The 23,926-nt window shown below is 38.8% G+C and overlaps 1 long non-coding RNA gene across 2 annotated transcripts in view; it reads right to left on the bottom strand.

Annotated features, from left to right (window-relative positions):
* The window catches only part of LOC120298785, a 128,593-nt gene extending 107,633 nt beyond the window's left edge, over positions 1–20,960 (bottom strand). For both annotated transcript variants that reach the window (XR_005554216.1, XR_005554217.1), the window contains exon 1: positions 20,629–20,960. This is a non-coding gene — a long non-coding RNA (uncharacterized LOC120298785). The remainder of the gene's footprint in view (positions 1–20,628) is intronic.
* Between the last annotated feature and the right edge of the window lie 2,966 nt (positions 20,961–23,926).

Here is a 23,926-nt window from a genome sequence, read left to right as displayed (position 1 = left end):
TTTTGAAAGTCTGTTAACACAATGTCAGAAGGCCTCAGCTTGGCCTGAGTTCCACTACCGGAACAAATCTTCCTAAACGTTTGCATGGAAATGATTGAAAGGGCAGACCCCGTATCCAGTTCCATAGCTAATGGAACCCCTTGTAGCTTCACCTTAAGTGACAGCTTTTTCTTAATTGGCTTGTGTGTGCCTGTCCTATAGATGCTTCTTCGCGAAGCGCAAAACCCCACCCTATTCTGGCTGGGGACCCTGGTACCTTTCAGGCGCAATTCTTCCTGAGGTTGTACCTTCAGATGGCCCAGGCACACAGCTGCAATGTGTCCTTGTTTTCCGCACGCCCTGCAGATAGCGGAGCAGAACTTGCAGTCGGTTCTCCTGTGGCGACCTCCACAACCGATGCACTTGGGGAGAGCTGAAGAGCTTCCCTTTTGTTTCCCTTCCTTTGTGGGGTGAAGACGGTCGACTTCCTCGTCCGGATCCTCCTCAGAGTTTCTTTGGACTTCTTCCTGGTGCACGGATGCAGCATCTGGACTGTTCCTGATTGGCCGCATATTCTTGACGGCGCCGCCCGCTGCTTCCTCTGCGGTGACCTCTCTCAAGGCATCTTGGAAAGACAAGTCCTCCTTAACAAAAAGTCTCTGTTGTAACTCACGATGCCTTAGCCCGCATACGAATCTGTCCCTCAGTCGTTCTTCGAGGTCCTTGAACTCGCAATGTTTGGCGACTTTCCTTAATGCGGCGATGTACTCCTTGGCCAATTCTCCGGGTCGTTGATCCCTCTGCTCGAAGGTGTGGCGCCACGCGATGACGGACATCTTAGGCTGGAAGTGCTCCTTCAGTAGCTTTTTTAGATCTGCGTAGCTGACAGAGTCTAAAGGAACAGGTGCTGCAAGGTTCTCAGCGATTTCGAATGCGTCTTGACCGCAAACGCACAGCAGGGTGGCAGCCTTCAAACTTTCTTCCCTCACTTGGTTCACTTTGAGTAGTTTTCCACCCTGGCTGCGTAGGACTCCCACCTCTCTGGATGTGAGACGTCGAATTCCGAAAGCCTTCCAATCTTTGCCATTTTTGTATCAGGAAGGGTCTATCAGCCAGCCTACCCCCGAATGCACGCTGGATTGGCGTGTTCCTGCCGCTCAGGACTCACTCGGGTAAGCTTACATCTTTTTGTTGATGTAAGGCAATCCCACCTTCGTTGCCAGTGTTGAGTCCTTCGCGAAATGGCAAGACACGAGAAGCAGTTGTAGTTCTCAGGAAACTTCTTTATTCATGTGTTCAACTTACAATTAGAAGATGCCGACGACGCCCCAAACTCCTGGCCTCTTATATAGGCCATCCCCGGGTAAATCTGTAACTTTTGGCGCGCCAGCACTTGTGCATGCGCACAAGTACTGGCGACAGCCTGTCTGGTCCCGGGTAGCTTGCACCTGCCTGAACCGTTTGCAATGCCCCGAGCCTGCTTGCACAGGCTCAGGACATAACACCTACTGCTTCAGTGACTCCATCCAGCCACCTCATTCTCTGTCGTCCCATTCTTCTATTGCCCTCAATCTTTCCCAGAATTAGGCTCTTCTCCAGTGAGTCCTTCCTTCTCATTAGGTGGCCAAAGTACTTGAGTTTCAACTTCTAAAGAGCAGTCAGGGTTGATCTCCTCTAGGACTGACTGGTTTGATCACCTTGCAGTCCAGGGGACTCGCAGGAGTCTTCTCCAGCACCATAGTTCAAAGGCCTCAATTCTTTTGCGCTTAGCTTTTCTTATGGTCCAACTTTCACAGCCATTTAGAATGATAGAGCTGACTAAATAGATTGGAAAAAAGGACAAGAAACCTCTGATAACTCATTGTTTAATTACTCACTGATGAGCAATGAACTAAAACCACTGTTTCCCAGCGCTAAATGTATTCTTACCAGATGATATTCAGAGTACTGGATTTATAGTTTAGATATGTCTTTAATTCATATTAAATAATATAAATAAAAAACGCTGTGAGCTGCTCTGTGAGTGTTAAATGTAATACATTAAACTTGTACATTAACAGAAGAGCTTTTGATGCCTCTACTAAAGCAAATGTCACAAACTGGATCAAGTTAACCAGCATATTTGCCATCTGAACATTATTGATTTCTTTCAAGTCAGTATAAAGTTATGCAGACACATTATTGATGTCCCAGTTCCATGAGCAACATTACAGAGCTCATTTTTCTTTGGATACAAGAATAACTTTGGAGACTTAGATTATTGTCACAATTTGTATTTTCAAATGCATAAGTAAATAGGAATAGAAGTAAAGAGATTCAGTTAACATGTAGAGTTAAGCTACACTTTAATTTAAATATATAGTTTAAATTTCCTCTTTATTTTCTTCTTAGAGTAGATGCCAAATGGATTAGAATTCCAGTATGGAAGATTTAGGGAGCTTAAGCCTCTCTAGACATAATAGGGCATCTAAGACCACATTTATATTTGTAATCAGCAATGTTTGAATAAGTAAATAACAGATTTTCATATATTTAATAAACCTTTATTTTATAAAGATACAATAACAGTTCTTCAGTAGTATTGGTTGTTTAATTGGTTATGTACCATTATTTAGTATCTTCAACTAAAAAACACAAGAACTAATAAGTGTATATGTGTCTATACACATATAGGTATGTATATCTGTTAAAACGAACACATATATACACACACACATAATCTCATATACATCAATACATCACACATACCAGAAGTATTATATAAAAATTAAAAAAAGAGAGGAAAATAAAATTTGGACACTCCCTTTGGTCCCTATCTAGTTAAGATTATTGGTTTGTTTAGGCTTCCTGCAGCTCACTCTATACAGAAGAAGAATATCTAGTCTTCTGAATAATTGTTGGTCTCCAACTTCTGTCAGCATTTACCAACATAGCTAGTAGTTCCAGAGACATCCAAAAGTTCTTACCAAATTAGGAGGAAGAAGACCACAATCATATTAAATACTTACATATTAAATATTTTGATTAAATGTAAATTAAATTGAGTTTGGTTTTCTTTTTTGAAATGTGGCCAGTGGCATGCTACTCAAAGGATAGTACAACACTTGCACTAAAGAGAGAAACAAAAATCTATATTTACCTTTGGGTGGCAAAATTATTTCGGGTATGGACAATAGATGGCTAGAGGTCTCTCTATTTTTTCCATCAAGGGAATTTTTTTTTTTTTTTTTTTTTATTGAAATTTTTCAAAAGTTTTACAAATAAAAATCCACCCCCCCCTCCCCAACCACCCCACCCCCCCCCCGACTTCCCAGAACTGAATATAGGATTATTTAACAAATATTTTAAAAATAACATTTGCAATTTATAAAATAATTAATAATAATAATAAAAATCACAATAATAATATATATAATAATAATATAGATAACATAAACTTTAAAATGAATAATATATACTAAAAAAGAAAAAAAAAAAATAAAAAGAGAAAAGAGAGAGAGAAAGAAGAAAGAAGAAAGTAGACGAAGAATAAAGCATATATATATATATAAAAAAAAAATATATGAATAATAATACATAAAAAATGTATATATATAAAAAAGAAAAAGAAGAAAGAAAGAAAGAAAAAACAATCATTACAAATTATAAAAAGGCTAAATAATATTTTTCCATATCCAAATTATGTTGTATAAAATTTATCCATTTTTCCCATACCGCAAAAAAATTTTCTTGAGATTGCTCCTTTAAGAAAGCCGAAATCTTTGCCATTTCTGCCAAATACGAAACTTTATGAAACCATTCTTGTAAAGTAGGCAAAGATTCCTTCTTCCAATATTGTCCTATTAACAACCTAGCGGCTGTAATCAAATTTAACATCAATATAACCTCCTTAGCATCACAGTCAATAACAATACCTAGTAAAAATAATTGCGGAGTAAATTTTACCCTCCTTTTAAAAATTCTTTGAATATTCCACCATATCTTAATCCAAAAAGCTTTTATATGCTTACACGTCCACCAAATATGGTAATAGGTAGCATCCAAATATCCACATCTCCAGCATTTCGGCTGTAGATTAGGGTACATAATGGACATTTTCTTTGGGTCAAGGTGCCATCTATAAAACATCTTATAAAAATTCTCTCTTAAATTTTGCGCTTGTGTGAATTTAACATTTCTTATCCAAATAAGTTCCCAAGTATCCATTGAAATCGTTTCACCAATATTCTGTGCCCATTTAATCATACAATCTTTAACTAGTTCAAGTTCTGAATCTAATTCCACTAAAACCCCATAAACTCTCTTAATATGGGTTGGCCTTTGATCTCTTACTTGTTTTAAAAAAATTTCATCTTCTCTAAGCCAGCCCATTTTACAATCCATCTTCCATCTATCCACTATTTGTCTATATTGGAACCATGAATAAGTTAAGTTTTCATGTGTTAATTCTTCCAAAGATTTTAACTGCCAGTCTTGGCCATCCCATCTTAATAACTGTACGTAAGAGACCTTGTCCATATTTACCCCTTTCCTTATACCTTCTATGGCATGCCGAGGTATAGCCCATAATGGTATTTTGAAGTCACTTTTATAATACTTTCTCCACACTCTTAGCAAAGAGTTTCTTATAATATGAGACTTAAAAACCCAATCCACTTTTTTATTAAATATTAAATAGGCATGCCATCCAAAAAATAGGTCCCAGCCTTCCAAATGAAGTATTTCTGTATTTGTTAAATTCACCCAGTCGCTAATCAATGTCAATACTACAGCATCATAATACAATTTCATATTTGGTACCTTGAGTCCACCTCTCTCACGAAAATCTTGCATTATTTTAAGTTTCACCCTTGGTTTTTTCCCTGCCCAAACAAATTTATTAATACCTTTTTGCCATTCATCTAAATTACATTCGTTCTTTAAGATAGGTAACATTTGAAACAAAAAAATAAACTTTGGCAGGACATTCATTTTAATAACTGCAATTCTGCCCATAAGGGATAACTGTAAATTATTCCAGTTTTTTAAATCCTTCTGTACCTCCATCCACAGCTTTTCATAATTATTTTTATACAATTTTACATTAGAAGCAGATAATGTAACCCCCAAATATTTTACCTTATCAACAATTTCAAAGTCTGTTAAGTTAACTAGAGCCTGTTTATCACCATTAGTCATGTTTTTAGCTAATATTTTGGTCTTATTATTATTAATTTTAAAGCCAGAAACACGTCCATATTGTTGAATCAATTGTAATAATTTCACCACCGAAGAAACAGGTTGAGACAAAGTAACAACCAAGTCATCTGCAAAGGCTCTTAATTTATATTCTTTTTTATTAATTTCTATTCCTTTTATTTCTTGAGACTCCCGAATTTTAATCAACAAAATTTCCAGTGTTAAAACAAACAATAACGGAGACAACGGGCATCCCTGTCTTGTTCCTTTTTCTATTACAAAAGCCTCTGACAAACCCCCATTTACAATAATTTGAGCAGTCTGTTTTTGATATATATTGGATAATACTTGTAATATATTTTGTCCAAAATTCATCTCCTTGATTAAACACAGCATAAACTGCCAATTCACTTGATCAAAGGCTTTTTCAGCATCCAAAAATATCAGGCCTGCAGAGACTTGGTTATTCTTTTCTAAATACTCTAATAAATTAATAATTTGTCTAACGTTATTCTTCATATACCTTCCAGTTATAAAACCCGATTGATCCCTATGTATAAACTGCTGCAAGATCCCCATAAGCCTGTTAGCTAAAATTTTTGCAAAAATTTTATAATCCACATTTAAAAGAGATATAGGCCTATAATTTTTAGGCAAAGTAAGATCTTGACTATCTTTTGGAATCAATGATATAAATGCATTACGCCAGGATGGAGGGATCTCTAACCCCTGTAATAAATTATTAAACAGTTCACACAACGGTTGAGTCATCTCTTCTACTAAAGCTTTATAATAAATAGATGTCAACCCATCCGTACCCGGCGCTTTGCCCAATTTCAATTGTTTAATAGCTGTAACAATTTCTTCCTTAGTAATTAAACCGTTAATCTTTTTTTCCTGATCTTCTGTTAATTTAGGAAAGTTAACTTTGCCTAAATAATTATTTATATCTGTAATTTGAATATTAGTACCCTTATATAATTTTTGATAGTATTCTAAAAAAGATTTCTTAATCAATTCTTTCTGATAAACCAATTTACCATTATAATTTATTTTATCTATATTCCTCTGTTTCTGTTTTTTTCTTAACTGATAAGCCAACCATCTCCCTGGTTTATTAGCATTACAAAATGTATTTTGTTTCATAAATAGCAAATTAGTTGCAGCTTGATCAGCCATCAGCATGTTAAATTGTGTTTTTAGCAATTTTAAAGCTCCTTTAACCTTTTCATCTAAGGGATTTGAAATTAAAAGTTTCTCTTTTAATTTAATCTCCTCTTCCAAGTCTTTCCGTTTCTGAGTCTGTTTCTGTCTATGCAAATTATTCATTTTTATCAAAATACCACGCATAAAAGCTTTACTTGCATCCCAGACCATTGACATTGATGTTCCCTTGTTCATATTTAAAGTAAAATATTCCTTTAAACATTCCTTTAATTTATGAACATTTTTTTCTTGTTTAAATAAATTCTCATTCACCCTCCAGGATCTCCTATCTTCCTTCTCTACAAACAGTTCCATCCAAACTGGACTATGATCGGACAATGTCCTAGGAAAAATTTTTACATTCTTCACCCTGTTGTATAAATCTGTTGTGATCAAAAAGAAATCAATTCTTGAGAAAGATTGGTGTCTATCTGAGAAAAACGTAAAATCCTTTTCTTCTTGATTACGTTCACGCCAATAGTCTCTCAATTCCCAATCTTCTTTCATATCAAAAAAGGCTTTAGGTAATTTAGCCTGTTTAAAAAAGGTAGAAGAGCCTTTTTTGTCCATTTGTATATCTAAGACACCATTCCAGTCTCCCATTAAAATCACAGATCTATAGTCCAACAAAGTTATTTTCTGATGTAGTAACCTATAAAATTGCTCCTGTTGCTGGTTTGGTGCATACAACCCCACAATAAGAATTTTCTTGCCATATAAACCAAGTTCAAGCATAACATATCTTCCGTAAGGGTCTGATTCTAACAAGGTAGCGGATAAATTCTGTTTAACATAGATTACCACACCCCCTTTCTTCCCAGGGGCGGGAGATACAAAATGAGATCCCAAGCGAGGATTATTTAAATATTTTTGATCTTTAGCTGTAATATGAGTTTCTTGCAAGCAAATAATATCATTGTTATGTTGTTTCAAATAGTGGTAAATTTTTTTTCTCTTTTGAGGAATGTTTAATCCATTAACATTCCAGGACAGGAGCTTTGCCATCTCCCTTGGCCTTCAGCCTGGAGAAGATCCGCTCAAATTCTGCTGCTGATGAATATGTAGCAGAGCTTTTGGGTCTTGCTCCTCCCACCGGCACTGAAGCAATTTGCTGAGTAGATTCTTCAATTTCTTTTTCTTTTTCTTTTTTCTGTTGTTCTTTTTCTTTACGTTTATGTGCTGCACGGGTCATTCTCTGTTCTTTAACCTCTGGTTGAGACATCCATACCACCTGTCCAGCAGTCATCATCCCTGTACCTTCAGATTTCTGTTCCATCTCTTTGTCACTCAAGACTTTATGCATCATGGGCAAAGGAGAGCCTGCTCCCAGGACCGTTTTATAAAATTCCTTAGCTTTAGCAACTGTATTAAGTCTATAACGTGTCCCCGCATGGCTCAAAACAATGCCCATCGGAATCTCCCATCTAAATGGCATTTGTCTTGCTTTAAGTTCATTTACTAAAAAAGCAAAATCTTTTCTGCTTCTTAAAATTTTAGGTGGAATTTCCTTTAAAATAATAATATCTTGGGCAGCAATCTGAAATCTTTTATTATAAAAAGTTTGTAGAATCTGATTTCGCAAAGACTTCTTAGCAAAATATATCACCACATCTCTAGGCAAATTCCTCTGTTTTGCAATCCAAGAATTAACTCTATAAATTCTTTCCACATCCCCACGTAACTCTTCTTTATCAATATTCAAAATAACAGCCAAGTCATTAATCACCATTTCCATCAAATCTTGAGTTTTATCTTCTTTCAGACCCCTTATTCTCAAAGCATATTCCATCTGTCTATACTGGAACATAAGAATATCATCTTGTGAAGTCTCCACTTTTTTCTCCATATCTTGAAATTTATAATCCAAAAGTTCAACTGTTTCTTCAATTTCCTCTACTCTGGAGTCCAGCTTCACAACCACTGAGGCCATTCCAGATAGAGCTAGAAGTATATCATCCCTCAAAATAGCATTATTCTGTTCTAAAAGCTCCTTCATCTCTTTCTTCATTTCCTCCTTAGTTTCAGATTTATTCTGGTCCAAAAGTTGTTTCATTTCCTCCCTAAACTGTGAGACAGCACTTACCATTATTTCTTTAATGTCTTGTGCTGATGTGCCAGATGGGGGAGGTGAAGGTGGAGTGGATTTAGGTTGCTGCACTGAGGGTATTATTTTAAGTTGTTGTTGCACAGTAGAAGTAGCAGGAGAAGAAGTTACTTTAGAAGCTGCAGTAGCTGGTTGTCGTTTTGAAGCCATTTTAATTTATCTTCCTTTCTTCTTAAAAATACCGATAAAAATAAGTAATCCAAAAAAAAATTAAAAATAAGATAAAATAGAATAAAATAAGATCAATCTAAAAGTCCCCAAGAATAAAAAAGTAAAAAAAGTAAAAAAAAAGCAGTATTAAACAACAATTCAGCCGATCCGTCTTTTAAAGGAAAAAAAACTTTCAAAACGCCATTTTACTTTCACTCTCACTTTTCCGCCCGAAAAAAAAAGAGAAAGCTTAAAAAAATAAAAAAAAATCAGCATATACTAAATAAACTAAATAAACTAAAAAAAAATAAAATGAAGCTAAACTATAAATAAAATCCTTTAAACAGTTCTGTCCGGTTTAAGATTACTCACGGTTTCTTTAAGTACGGAGATGGTAGCGGCGTCTCGCTTTGTTTCCGAAGAAACAAAGACAGCTGAGAGGCGGAGAAGGCAATGAACTCCGAGGGAACCCTCTTTCTACCCCCCTAAAAATAAAAATCCAGGGAGAGTTAAGAGGTTCTACCTCTATTCATGCGATCTCTACCCCTTCCCTTCGCCCGGGAAGGGGATTGCGAGCCGCGGGCCAGCTGGTAAACGCTGTGCTCCGCGGATCTGACACCTTCTCAGGAGGACGGCTACAAAGTAGCCGCCATCTCCACCGCTTTAACCACCGGAAGTCCCATCAAGGGAATTTTGACATAAATGGTTGCACCACAAGATTTTGTATGTCTCTCACTTAGAGGTAACTAACCCTATTAATTTTCAGCAACTTTGGCCGGAGAGAATAATAAGAGTAATAAAAAAATGAGACACTATGTTTGATAGGGAAGCACAATCTAATCTACAGCAATCCAGTTTTAACAATAGTAATACATTCTTTCATAATTCTGGACTAACAAGAAGCAGAAGCACATATTGGAGACATATTTGGTATACAGTACATTCCTCACAACAGAAAATATTGTGAATCTAAACACAAGGAAATAACTGAAATTGAGAGTTCTTCGTTTATTCATTTCAACACAGATGATGACTCCGTGTAGCAGTTGCCATGCAAGATCCTTTAAAAAAACCATAAGGATTTTGCACTTTAAAGTTCACCAAAATTGGATAATGAAGCCATTTTAGAATGATTTAGAAGTTTAAGGACTGCTAAGTTGGCCACATGTTGCCTGTAGCTCAGAGGTGTCAAACTGCTGGCCCGTAGGCCGGATGCATCATAGCAAAACCGCGCCCTCCCCATTGCTGGCAATGGAAAAAAAAGTCATGATACATCGCAACACGTCACATGGCATTGCAAGTTTGACACCCCTGCGTGTAGCTAAACTAAAGGATCAATGGAGTGACATAGCTATCCTTTTGATCAAGCCAATTTCAAAAATAATTCATATTTATCTGCCAACATATTTACTGAAAAAGTAGACAATAAATCTTGCTTATTTATAGATGGTGTCCATCACAAATGAAAGCTATACATCCATAGTGCTGACAACTGTTTATTTTCTAATACATTTCATGGTCTTCCTAATAAGTCATGCTTCTTACCTCTGAACTCTACAGAGCTGTACATTAAGGTAACATGAATAAGGAATGCCTGGAAGTATCACCAGAAAACATCTGGATGAACTGAAGCTTCAAATGTTTACTTTTGCATGCCAGTTTCTGCTCTGTGCAAAGAATCAAATCTATATGATGCCATCAAATAACACGTTTACTAATTCAACTGATTTTTATTGATTAAAAAAATGTAAATGCATTTGTGATATGCCTGGACTCAGGGTAATGCTATTAAACACTAAAATCACACTGTGAAATATCTTACAAGGTTTATGGAAAAATAAGCAGATGGAATTTAAGATATCACAGGGAGATTCGACAAACTCTTGAAATATCAAGTAATAGGACATGGAAAAGGATGCCAAGATCCCCATGGTGTTCTTCATGTGTCTAATAGTATGATCATGGAGAAAAAATAGTATAGATTTTCTTTAGTGTGGAAGAAGAGTGTCAGACAGTTTCATACAACACACTGGGCTGCATATGAAATAGCTTAACATACAATATGAATCCATTTATTGTGGTTTGTAACCCATACCTTATAGCTTTGAATGTTGTATAAATGTAACCAGCTGTGATTTATCACCTTTCTTGCCACAGTTGTTAAGTGAGTCATTGCAGCTGTTAAGTTAGTTACACAGTTGTAAAATGAATCTGGCTTCTCCATTGACTTTGTTTGTCAGGTCGCAAAAGAGGATTACATTACCCCAGGACACTGCAACCATCATAAATATGAATCAGTTGCCAAGCATCTGAATTTTGATCACATGAACATGGTGAGACTGCAACGGTCGTAGTGTGAAAAACGGTCATAAGTCACTTTTTTCAGTGCTGTTGTAACTTTGAATGGTCACTAAATGAACTCCTTGTAAATCAAGAACTACCTGTATGTGACAAACTGATGTGTGAAACTACCAGATTAAATAATGGCCAACAATGTTAATTTTACTCCATCCAATTGCCCAGATTCTACCCCGAATAGGAACTACAGGGTCACAAAAAAGGAGTTTCATGTTAATTTTAGGTCCCAACTCTTAAATCTTACATTCCTGCAGCATAATTCTTTCTATAAACTGAAGCAAGCATATTGAAATGATGCGGACCAACTTAGAATCAAATGAGACTTTTATCTGAACATAATTGTAATCAAGATTTCTTTTGAATACAATGGTCACTGAAGCTGTGCCAATCATGTTTTATGCAGCAGTGTTAGAAAAAGAAAAAGAAACATACAAGCGAAGCCATGGGTCACATTAACAGTAAATCTGAATAAATATCACTGTGCACCAATATTAGATTCCAGTTTTCTAATTCTACTGAGATTTCTCCAGCTCTGTGCATCAGTACAGCCTAATTTAAGATATTTGTGATAAGAGAATTCATTTATTCCGATATGCTTACCAAAAAGAAAAAAAAGAAAAATAATCATAATTGTATTTTCCCCCAGTGGAGCACAAAAGAACTTTGGAGAGGAAAATTTGTTCTGAAAAATTGTTGAATGAGGACTAAGCTGCACAGATTCTCTCCATCACCTTTCAAAAACTCTGGATTGGTTTGGGTTTGAAAACAAAGAAATGGGCAGGAAGAGGAAGAATCTTTAAATATTCAACTTTACTCTGGCCTTGTGCATAGCTTTTTAACAGAAATTTCAGGCATCTTATGTCATGTAAATTCCAAAACACTGTCAGCTTGAAATGTAAATAAACCAGTTGTAACTTGCAACTAACTTATGGAGAAACACATTTTACGAAGAACCACAGGCATGTAAATTAATTTCAGCATAACAGTTGAAAAACCTACTCACTCTTATTACAGAAAAGACATGTTTATATAAAGCAATTCTTTTTTTAAAGAATTGTTCTATTCTATTCTATTCTATTCTATTCTATTCTATTCTATTCTATTGACACTGTTACTAGGGTCACACATTCTACTAAGGTTTCCGCGGTTTAACATTTTTTGTGAACCCAAATAATTGTGGCTTATTCAGGAAAAGTGGCTTAGCAAAGAGGAGGAATCGAGCCATTTTTAAAACCTTCAACAGTTTTTTTCTCCCCAACTTATAAAATAGGATACGGCAAGTCATCGGTTTATGCCCATTTATTTAGTGATTGTTCAAAGTTACAATATTGCTGAAAAAAGTAACTTAGGACCATAGCTACATCCTCACAGTCACATGATCAAAATTTGAGCACTTGGCAATGATCTCGTATTTACAACAGTTGCATGATCACAGGGTCATGGAATCACCATTTTAGAATATTCCCAGCTGGCTTCTGACAAGCAAAGTCAATGGGTTGCTGGATTTGTTTAATGACCACTCGATTCATTGAACAACTGTAGTGATTTGTTTTACAACCCTGGCCAAAAAAAGGCAGTAAAATTGTACATGACTCACTTATTTGTCTTGCTTAACAACAGAAATTCTGGTCATAAGTCGAGAACTACCTCTATTGCCTAGAACAGTGGTGGCGAACCTATGGCATGCGTGCCAGAAGTGGCACTCAGAGCCCTCTCTGTGGGCACGCATGCCATCGCTCCAGCCCTACCTCCCCCCGCAGCCCCCTCCTCACTAGCAGCCCCCCTGGAGGAGAGTCGCCCCCAGGCGCGGCCTGCATGGAACAGCGCAGCCAAGGACATGGCAGCCGGGCAGCAGGGACAAGACTCTGTCTTCGTGGCCTGTCGCACGCAGATGATGCTGCAGGGCACAGGGGGAGGGCATGGCCACCATGGGGCTGCTGGGCCGCCTGGGCGATCTGCTGCGATGGGCCATGGAGGCGGTGGGTGGCCCTGCGTGTGGGTGGGGCTGGAGTGGGGCAGGTGAGGCGGGGCGGGACAGGGGGGCTGGGTGGGTTTTGGGCACTCGGTCTCCAAAAGGTTCGCCATCACTGGCCTAGAAATTTAAATTTGTAATATACTAGCCAAACCTGAGATGAGCAAGATGCAATAAGTGTATCCTTGAAAAACACAAGGGCTGATGCAGGGAGGAAGCAACAGAACCAGAGAGGGGATGGGGGGACTTTAATTCCGTCCACCAATGCACAAAGATTGTGCAACAAGCTCCTATTTACAAGACGAGACTTTTTGTCCTTGAAATAGGCAACCAAAATTCTCACCCCAACTTTATTTTATCATATCTTGGCCAAACTTAAAGTCTCTCGCCACCTTATAAAAACATAATCAGGTAATATAATGATGAAATCCATTTTAAGGTAGAAAACTGTAAAATGTGGTTGACAGATCCTTTTTAAGATTTGTTTCACCATGTAAGCTCTATCACACAGGAAGGACAAAACTGTTGATCTTAAAGATGCTGCACTGCTTACTTGGGAGCAGAGGGTGATAGATAGATGTACACAGTGGTGGGATTCAACCAGTTTACACCAGTTCAGCAGAACCAGTAGCTATTTTTTTGTTGCCCATGCCCAGAACGGACTTCCGGAAGCGGCATCCACACATAGAACCGGTTGTTCACATATTTGAATCCCACCACTGTATGTAGGTGATCCTGCAGGTAATGGAGCCTAAAGTCTGTATGATTTCTTTCCTAAGCACTTTGGATGGAGCTTGGAAAGCAGTTACAGGCAACCTATTTTGGTTTGTCACGCACTAGCAAAACAGCTGTTAAGGCACTTAGCAGCAGAAGGTGACTCACATTTAAATAAGTTTTAATGTTGGTCAATGTTAGACTATCACTTAGACGTGTGAAACCCTAAAAAGACTTCCACATCTCTAAAAGAATTCCAAATGTGTTAATTGCATGCTAAGCGCAATTATCACTTAATAATCGGTATGAAACTGCTAACAACAGTAACCACAGTAAATCACTTATAAAAGCGTTTCTTAGCTCTTTATTCCAATATCCTAATCTTTGCACACACTTGTCTGTAACCCCAATATGCCACATGGAAATCAGTTACTATTAATATCATCATCTTCTCTCTCATGCAAGAACCTCCCTCTGTTCTTAGCCCATATTATAACACACTACAGTATTCACATTATAAACACAGTACTTATACTGCATTCAATCATTCGAACCTCTTGTGACCAGATATTACAATTTCTCTTTGCAGTAGCATGCAGGATTTCCACACTGTGCATCATCCATTCATCACTTTGCATGTAATTCATAGTCACCAATAGTGACTAGTACAAAATACAAAACTGCTTGGTCTTAATATGTAACAGTCGGCTTGGGAGAAGTTGGGGCTAGTACCTTAAGTACCACATCTTGGTATTGCACGACCCTCCCTAACTAGTATAAAAAGAAAGAGACTTGGTGTAGTGTGAATAAGATGTGGTACTAGGAGTGAGGAGACTCAAGTTCAAATCTACTCTCTATGGGTGAGTTTGGGCCTATCATTTACTCTCAGCCTAATCTATCTCACATGATTGCTGTTATGAAGAGATTTCCAGGAAACCTCCCTTGAGCTCCTGGATGAAAAGCAGGATATTTATTTATTTATTATTCATTCATTCATATCCAGCTTTTGTTTTTATAAAAACTCAAGGCAGCAAACGTATTCATTCATTTATTTTAATTAAGACATTTACAGGTAAATGTCCTCAACTTATGACCACAATGGGCAACACAGGGTCATTAAGTAAATCTGGCTTCCCCCATTGACTTTGCTTATCAGAAGCTGGCTGGGAAGATTACACCAATGGTGATCACATGACCCCAGTATGCTGCAACCATTGTAAATGCATGCCAGTTGTAACTTCGAATGGTAATTAAATGAATGGTTGTAAATCATACCAGACTACCTGTATAGGCCAGCACAAGACCTAACAAGATCCTCAGTTGAAATTATAGTAAACCTATCTATAAAGCTCAACTCCCGCGCCTTCCTCATCTGTCCTCAAAATTCCACCTTCAGATTCTGCCTTGTGTCTCATAGTGGAGGGAAGATTACCCCATCCAGACTTATACAAAAATTAGGCTCTGCGAGATTTTCCAGAATAGCATAAGCATTTCAGTCAGGAAATTCTTGATTAATGCTTCTCATCCAAAGGTCTAGAATAAAGTTTAAATTAAAATTTCTACGAATTTTAGACAAGTTAATAGAAAACATTCATTGAGACATCATAGAAAATATACACTAAAAGCTCACTTTTTATGACCCTGTAATCCTTTAATTCCAGGTAGAGTTGGGGCCAGATGCCCTTCCTGACATCTATGTGGAGTTTGCAACAGGTATTTTTTCTTTGCGCCCTTGAGAGGAACATCTGCCACTACCTAGGATTGAACTCTCAACTTTCTGAGTGGAAGGCAAGCATTTTCACCATGAGGCCACCAGGCCACTCAATAAATATATACACTGTGTAAAAAATTCAAGAAGAGGTATTCTTTCAGATACCATGATCCCAAACGTGAAATCTTTTAGGAATAAAAACAGCATCTTGACTTGGGACCAAAAATGAACTAGGAGCCAGTGAAGATGAGAGTGAAGATCAGACAGAGGCATAGAATCAAAATCACGTGAAGCATTAGTACCGCTTTATAAATCCTTAGTAAGACCACACCTGGAATACTGCATCCAGTTTGGGTCACTACATTAGAAAAAAGATGTTGAGACTTTGGAAAAAGGGCAAAGAAGAGCAAGATGACTAAGGGCCCTGGAAACTAAAACATGTGAAGAATGGTTGCAGGAATTGGGTATGGCCAGTCTAGAGAAAAGAAGGACTAGGGGAGACATGATAGCAGTATTCCAGTATTTGAGGGACTGCCACAAAGAAGAGGGTATCAAATTATTCTCCAAAGCACCAGAGGGCAAGTCAAGAATCAATGGATGGAAACTATTCAGGGAGAGAAGCAACCTGGAATTAAGAAGAAACTTCCTAATGGTGAGCATGGCTGGCTCAGGAATTCTGGGAATTGAAGTCCACGAGTCATAAAAGAGCCAAGGTTGCCTATCCCTGGTATAGGGTATGGGTGTTAAACTCACGTGCTACATCACAATATTTTTTGCCTGTGTGGAACCGGGTGGCCATGGCCTGCATGTGATGCATCCAGCCCACCAGCCCCCAGTTTGACACCCCTGTTATAGGGTCTCCTGCTTAAGCAGGGGGTTGGACTAGACTATACAACCTCAAAGGTCCTTTTGACCTCTATTTTGATTAATCACAAAGCACCAGCAATATCAAATTCCAGTCATTTGTCCTGCTGTGATGTTTTGTGTTAACTGAAGTTTCTAAATCATTTTCAAGGCCATGCAACATAATCCAAGATATGGATTATGCAACAAGGCTACCTTGGGGCAAGTTGAAACATAGCTGGCACACTAAGAAGAACCTTGAGTGATAAAGGGCAGCATTACCTTTAATTACTATTCATTACTTATTAAATTTATATGTTGCTCAGGTCAAAGATGTTTTCAGAAACACTCCCAAACTCTGAAACTGATGCTTAAGAGAAGTGAATACTACTCACCTGAACCATTCAGAAATAGCACCTTTAACTTTCTGGACTAAGGTCCAATTTATTGGGCATTCACCCAACCCATTATTGTACCAAGCATTGATTCAGCAATTCTACTGCCTCATCTGGATCCAATAAAAAAGAAAAGTGGAATTGGATGTCATCAGCATTCTGATGACACTTTAAATCTCAAAATGATCTCACTCAGCAGTTTCATCTAGAGGTTGAACAGCTTGGAAATAAAATAGTTTTGCAGCCCTCCTTGGTGTAAACTCCATGAGATCCAACCGAAATGCCCCAGCATCACAAGACCTAAAAATATGCTGCATTTAAGAAAGTCTGGATCTGATCAGATACCACATGCTGAAGCACTTCATCTACTTAGGCCAGTGTTGGCCTATTTTTTTAAAAAAGTATCTTCTGAATATTATTGTTATTGGCAGAAGTATTCTCACTACAACTTCCTGTACTGAATCTGGAATCATTCCCCCTTGTATGAATTTATACCAGTGGTTCTCAACCTGTGAGTCGGGACCCCATTTGGGGTCGAATGACCATTTCACGGGGGTCGCCAAACAAGGCTGTCCGCCATTTTTCCCCCTTTTCTTTCGCCATGCCCCTGGCACCCGGTGATGTATAAGTGGTTGGGGGTCACCACAACATGGGGAACTGTATTATGGGATCATGGCATTAGAAAGGTTGAGAACCACTGATTTATACAGTTCTGAATCCAACTTTCCTACTAGATGTGATAACTGATAAACCATGAGGAGTTGGAATCAAGTGAAATGAAGCAGGTCAATTTCCAAGAAATATGTTGTCCATTGCATCAGACCTAAGAATAAATGGTCAAAGGTGTAGCCTACATTAGTAGACACTTACCCATGACTCAATAAACAGTCTTCACCCTCTTTGTCAAAGAAATGATTTATGAATTGTTAAATCTGATGGTGGCTCTTGCTGATCATAGTTGATCTCAACAGCTAAGCAGACTCAGACCTGGTTAGTATTTGAATGGATGCTTATTAGGGATGTAAGTGAAATTACAATGACTTCCATGTTGTCTCAAAGGCATCTACACGGATAGTGGGTAGAAGTATTTGAATTTAAAGAGGGAAAATAGTTCACATTTATATATGGTCATTAATATCTTAAAGACAACACACAGGTCATTCAATAGCAACACAGCTCCTTGAAAACACATAATTGAGTTAAACAGGTAAATGCACAGATATTTGTCCATGAGATAAGCTGTGATGGTAACCCACAAGATTTTTATCTTTTAGTTTTGAAATTAAAGAAATTAAAATAAGGGCCAAAATCCCCAAGGGAATGTATCAGGCTTTGCTAACTCAAAATGAGATGATTCCCAGATGAAAAAAATTACTAAGTGCTGATAAGTTGCAATGATACATTATGGCTTGGTTGTTTCCAAGCCAGAGGGTAGTTAGTTAGGTTTTAGCTTAGACAAGAAGGATGCATATATCCTTCTGCACCCAGGGCTGATTTTCAACAATGCAAGTTGAGTGCTTATTTCCACCCTTAAAAAAAGTGATCCAAAAGCTTGAGATTCCTGTTTCTACCTTTAAAAAAAGAAAAAGAAAACCATTCCATCATCACACTTCCAAGTGACATCATGGAAAGTTGCATATTAGATTAATATGGGAACCAAGCAATGATATGCTCATCAAATTATAAGTAAAAAGATTAACATTGAATGAAACCAATTTATGACTCATAAATTGAACCCATGAACCTGAGATTTCAGAGAATAATTTATCTTTTCCTCCCTCCCTCAGAAATTGCACCAATGAGTCTCACTGTTTAACAATCCTCACAGACGCATGCATATAAAACAGTTATCAAGAAAATAAATCCAATTAAACTTTTTCCTATATGACTGAACTATAGGCTAAAGTCCAAACCACACAATTTTATTCAGAAATAACATAACATGCAAGCATTTTGCACAACCTCACACTTTGACTCTTAATTATTGTGGCACAATTGCAGCTTGGTTCAGACTGCTTTCTTGAGGCAAGCTCAGGCTCAGGCCATTGTTTTCATACATTTAAAAAGGATTCTGAAATAACCACAAGGACAACTCCATTATTTCGTATTGAATCCACTGTAGACAGAAAGATCTTCAAGCTACAAACTAGGAATCTACTATGGAATTCTGATTGATAAAAATCAGGATTCACAAACTATGGTTTGAAATAGGTTTGAATATTATGATTGAAAGACACAACACTAGTCTATAGTAACAACAAATCACAGAGGATTTCTCCATAAGATAAAGAAGGGAAGAGAAGATTACTGGGCTGTAGAACAGAACATATCTGAAAACAATCTGAGGCTCTACAAATGTGAGAATCACAATAAAGATATATATCTCAGACTAAACCATGGAAGTGTGGTAGTGTGCTTTGCCTGAAGAATTTAATATTCAGAAGTCTCTGCTTTTGAAGAGTTCCTCTCCATACTACAAATCAACTAGAGAAGTGGAGAAAAACCTATTTTACCATAAATAAAATATAAATACTGCAAATATTTTATACATTTGCTGACACTTAAAACACTTCTACCCCTCCAATGTCTTTCTAACATCAGCAAGGAATACAAGTACTGATGTTGCAATAAGCATATGGAAATAAGATACTCATAACTCCATAGAGACCAACAGTGGAATCCTATCTATACCATACTATTTTTTCAGAACTAAGCTGCACTGAATTCAGAAGAATTAATGCCCAGCAAAATTGTCTAAACGTGAAGCCTGAGCAAAACTATGCACATGATGGAGCTACTGGAATAAAATATCTTCTGAATGAAAACTCTATCCCCATTTCAAAAGAAGGAAAAAATACATATGCATATACAGTGCATCATTTTGTGATGTGTGATGTGATTTAGTATTTTTTCATCATATATAAGTGTATACTTATTCCTATGCTCTACAAGGAATATCCTTGTAGAGCATAGGAATAAGTATACACTATAACCACACAAAAGCAAAACAAAAGTTGCATCTTGTCTAAGGTTTTCAGTGTTTATGCAATCAATGAAAGTACTTGCATTTAGAATCAGGATGGAGTTGGTCCCAACATTCAATCCCAACATCTGCAATTAAGAGGAACTTCAAAACAACCTAAAGAATTTCTGCCTGCATTCATACAAAATACTTATGGGGCTTACCTACTGAACCCCAAATTGGGTTTGCAAAAGTTAAGCACACTAAACTGCCGCTCAAAGCAAGCTTAGCATGGCATCTGAATATACTTGCATGATCTTTACCCAACCAGATGAAACATATTGTGTGAATACATCTAATATTGGCTACTCCCACTGCCCCAGTGACCTCCCTAATATGCCAAGTTCATTGCATCAACCCACCCATCTCACGTGTTTTCAATACAACAAACACACCATAATATAAAACATAAGCAAGAACAAAGTTAAACACAGAATTCAAAAGATTTAAAACTTGAAAAGGAAGAAACTCAGGATACCAACCAGCCCCTTGGTTGTCTAACCTAACACTCTTCAACCCCTATGCCAATTGGCAGAGCAAGGTCTTCACACTCTCTCTGAAGGCCAGAAAAATGGGGGTCCACCCACTTCTGGGGTAAAGGGTTCCAAAGGGGACACAGAATAAAAGGCTGTCAGGGTCACGCCAGTCGAAATTCTTTAACCTATGGGATCCACCACATTCCCTCCCAAATATTGGTGTGGATAGAGGTAATATTGGTTAGTTCTGCTTTTCTAACCAGGTGGCCACCCTAATAGCCAGATTACAATTCCCATTTTCCCAAACTGTCGATGTGTGAGAGTTGTCACACCAAAAAAGAAAAGAAGCTGTGCAGGGACGGAATGAGAACGGGAACGCAACACGCTCCGCGCACGCAATATTTGCAAGATTTCCAAAAGAGGATTTCAGGCAAACTAGCTGAAGGTTAAAGATTCCTTGCAACCGGTTTTTTATTCCCCGACCTCCATTCCCACAGCCTCTTTCCCTTGACCCACTTACGTCTCGCGCTGAAGTTGCAGATTCGCCCGGCGAGACCACAAGGCAACCAAAAAGGTGCACGCTGGGGCTCACCCCCCCCCCCCCGTGGAAGAGAAGAGCTAAAACTTCAGGTGACGAAGGCAGGCAGGCGTCGCGGGAGGACAGCCGGGCAGAAGCTGGCATCGGAGAATCGAAGCAAGGAGATCCGCCCACATCCGAGCGCTTTGACGGCAAAGGCTCCCCGAGCGCTGCAAACAGACAGCGGCTGGGGAAAGCGACCGCTCGCAGCAGTTCTCGCCGGTTTTCTATCGCCCACCCGGCGGAGACTTAGCGGGAGCAACAGGCTCCCAACAAGCGCCACCTTGCCGCTTACCGCCGCAAGAGCCCTCCAAATCACTTAAGCTCCTGCAGAACCAATCAGAAGCTTCGGGGTTTGCGAGCCCGCCCACCGCTGCTTAGAATGGGATGGCCGGTCGGACTCCGCGCGGGCTCGGAAAGAAGTTGCTGGACCGCTCATTGCGACGCTCAGTGGCACGTTAAGAGGGCATGGAATGTTGGCCCCTTCTGTTTTGAGACGGAACAAAGTTCTCTTTTGTGCAACCGTCGTTTGGTGGAGGAAACGTTTGGCTGCCTTTTCCAAACCGTTAGGCGCCCAAGTAAACAACCCTCCTTTGAGCTTATAAAAGTTGGTGAATTCAACCCAACTGAGGTTTCCCTCTTTGTTCTTCCAGCAGAAGCCAGGGAAGAGCTTCTTAGAGCAGAGGTTCTCAACCTTTCTAATGCCGTGATCCCATAATACAGTTCCCCATGTTCTGGTGACCCCCAAGTGAGTGTGGCCACCAATAAGAGGGAGTAGAACAGCTAGGGGAAAGGGAAAAAAATGGTGGACAGCGTGGATTGGCGACCCCCGTGAAATGGTCATTTGACCCCAAATGGGGTCCCAACCCACAGGTTGAGAACCACTGTCTTAGAGGCTCTGCACCATCCAAGTAACTCTTCCTTTAACTTCTAAAGACCACGAGAAGAGTTGCATAAACATTTCCCAGTACGTTTGGAAATCCATTGTTTAGCTATTAGGAGACTGAAGGCTAAAACATATGAGGAAGGGTTGCAGGAATTGGGTACGAGTAGTTTAATGACAAGAAGGACATGATAGAAGTGTCCTGCTATCTAAGGCAGGGCTTTTCAACCAGTGGTACGGGTACCACCTGTGGTACATTAGCACCTGGCAAGTGGTACGACCATCCTAGAAAAGTGGTAGTGGGGGAGGGGAATGAGCTGAACCGGTGGCAGCACCACACAAGCCTGAGCGAGGGATGGCTGGAGCTGCAGGACTGTCAGGGCTCAGTGGAAGCGCCAGGATCAGTGCTTCTTGGAGGCTGTCAGGGCTCAGTGGAAGCATCAGGATCAGTGCCAGGCTCCAGCTGGAGCTCAGCACTTATCCTGACCTTCTGCTGAGCCCAGAAGAAGCGCCAATCAGCTGGAATGTTGCAGCATCTCCAGGGTCTTGTGATTTACATTCAGATGCAACTGATTCATATTTATGACGATCACAGTGTCCCAGGGTCATGCGAAGTGACCAAAACCTGCTGTAACCACCCAGCAGATGGGGGGGGAATAAAAACCAAACCCTACCCCCACTGCCAATCCTCAACAGAAATGCTCACAACAATGAAAACCTCAGACAGGAGGATGAGCGCTGCCGGGTGGGCAGGCAGGTGTTTTGTTCGGCTGTGCCTTGGGGGGGCACTTTTTTCAGTGTCATTGTAACTTCGAACAGTCACTAAGCAAACTGTTGTAAGTCGAGGACTACCTGTACTCTATCACTTTTTTCCTTTGGGGGGGGGGTCATCAAGTTTTTTACACCTTGCTAGGCGATTGGTTTAGGATTGCCATATCCTAAAAGTGGTACAATGGCCGAAAAGGTTGAAAAGCCCTGATCTAAGGGGTTGCCACAAAGCAGAGGAGGTCAACATACAAAGCACCTGGAGGCAGGATAAGAAGCAATGGATGGAAACTAATCGAGAAGCAACCGAGAACTAAGGAGAAATTTCCTGGCAGTGAGAACAATAAGCCAGTGGAACAATTTGCCCCCAGAAGTTGTGGGTGCTCCAACCCTGGAGATTTTTAAGAAGAGATTGGACAATCATTTGTCTAAAATGGTATAGGGTTTCCTGCCTGAGTAGGGGGTTGGACTAAAAGACCGCCAAGATCCTGTCCAACGCTGTTATTCTGTTATATGATTGACACCAAGCTGTCCTTAGACTTGGTAGCCTTTTGGTGGACTTTGAAAAAAAATAAAAGAACCTACAGTGGTGTTGGTTGCCCTAGAAAGGTGCTGTGTAACTGCCTTTCCGGAATTTTTAGTATAGGCCTTAGAATTTGTAGTGATCTCTGGTCTATGTACTAACTAGGATCAAACTATCTTATAAGTAGTTCTTTGCTTATTACGCCAGTTAGGACTGGACTCTCATTCATTGAGCAAAGCAATCATTAAATGAGATGCCCATGTGACCACTTCATTCAGCAATCACAATAACAACACTCTTGGTGCAGTCATTAAACAATATAATGGGTTATTGAGTGGAGTCCCAAGTAAGGATATTGGGATGCTTTGGGGGAGCAATCCTTCATTGGGTTGCATTAACAGAGCTAAAATCTCCATATTCCTGCAGGTCAATGAAGGCTTTCCCCTCCTTTCCATTCATTGGGAGGAAATTCATCATTGCCAACTTTAAAATGTACAGACGTCAACTCATATATCATAAAGTTGACAAGGTTGAAAAGCACTGATTTAGGCCAATATTGTTAGTGTTGGTTTCAACTCTGAGTTCCAACTGAGAGTCTTAGTCTTAGCTAATGAAATCACAGATGTCTGCAAAATAGGATATTTTGCACTGAAAATGTATGTGCAATCACTGCACCTCCAATCAATAGCAATTAGTCTAATTAGGTCTCAAATAGTTTTTTAAAGCAAAAAACTAAGAGGACCAGCAGCATCCAGTTATTTTATTACTCACTGAAGATGCTCAGGGGCTAAATATTAAAAGTTATGTAAAGAGAGTTAATGAGTTGGATTTTGAGAAAAAATGACCCAGATGTTGATGTAGAATATTACAATATTCTTCTAATACCCAAAATGTTTTTATATTAAAGAAGGTCAAAGTCTATTGTCTCTCATTCGAGAGCACAGGTCACAGAACACTGGATTTAAGTTTCAGGAAGAAGATTCTAAATAAATTATTTGTTTAAAAAAGGTACTTACCATTAAAAGCAGTTTGACAGTAAAACCAATTACTGTAATAGACTCCCTTCATTG

The sequence above is a fragment of the Crotalus tigris genome, unplaced genomic scaffold (assembly GCF_016545835.1).
Source record: "Crotalus tigris isolate CLP2741 ecotype Arizona unplaced genomic scaffold, ASM1654583v1 scf7180000024131.857555, whole genome shotgun sequence".
Lineage (NCBI taxonomy): Eukaryota > Metazoa > Chordata > Lepidosauria > Squamata > Viperidae > Crotalus > Crotalus tigris.
This window is presented reverse-complemented; position numbering and strand designations above follow the sequence as displayed.